Here is a 1,032-nt window from a genome sequence, read left to right as displayed (position 1 = left end):
AATTCAAATTTACACGATAAATTAAAATTAGTGAAATAGCATTATAAATGTGAATAGAAATTCATACCTTAAATTGAGAGAATACTAACGCTTTAATCAAAGCTTGACTTTTTAAAATAAAATGTATTTGGTCTTTTAAAAATTACAATATAGTTTTATAGATACACTCTACTATTTATACAAGTATGTATATTATTTGTATATAAATTTTTTTTTCTAAAATTATTCATAAAATTCATAATTTAATTTCATTTTAGTCTAAAATACATTCCAATTACAAGTGTGGATCATTTAATATAGTCAAAAACCAATACAGAGTGAAATGGAAAGATATTTACACTAAGAATAATAATAAAAACATTAGAAAATTATTAATGAAAAAATAAATAATATTCGCATCATAACGAGCGTTATAGAATTTGTCTCGTGTTTTTTGGACGACGGTTAAAATATACTTTTTTGACTTTGTATCTACTGACCTTCAAAGTGTCAATCAGTCTCGCACTCGCTATTCCCAATAAAAAATTTATATTTAAAAAAAAAAACATGTATTTGTCACGTAGAAATAAAAAATAAAGAGTTAATTTAGGTGGATAAATATAAATAAAACTATTTTAACAAATTAGAACAACTCTAATATTCTAAAATGGGTATTATTACACAATTATATTATATTATATAGCATCAAATGGTTAAAACCAACGGTAATACTCTCACAATATTTAGGGTTTTTACAGTGAATATGTTATCCGAATTACGGTTGTGATTTTATGTAAAAACTTTTATTTATTTATTTATTTATTTTTGAGTGAAATACCGAGAAGGCCAATGAGAAGGATAAATAAAAGGGAAGGGAGAAGGGCAAAAATGGAAAGGGAAAACGCGTGGACGGACGTAGCATTTAGCATGCAATCCGGAGCGAAATGGCAGCTCCTACCTCTAAATAAAGCCACTCTTCATTTCTCTTCCTTTCTCACTCTCTTTCTCTTCTCCTTTCTTTCTCTTAATCAAAATTACTCTTTTTTTTTTTTC

Source organism: Cucurbita maxima, unplaced genomic scaffold (genome assembly GCF_002738345.1).
Source record: "Cucurbita maxima cultivar Rimu unplaced genomic scaffold, Cmax_1.0 Cma_Scf00036, whole genome shotgun sequence".
NCBI classification, from domain to species: Eukaryota; Viridiplantae; Streptophyta; class Magnoliopsida; order Cucurbitales; family Cucurbitaceae; genus Cucurbita; species Cucurbita maxima.
This window is presented reverse-complemented; position numbering follows the sequence as displayed.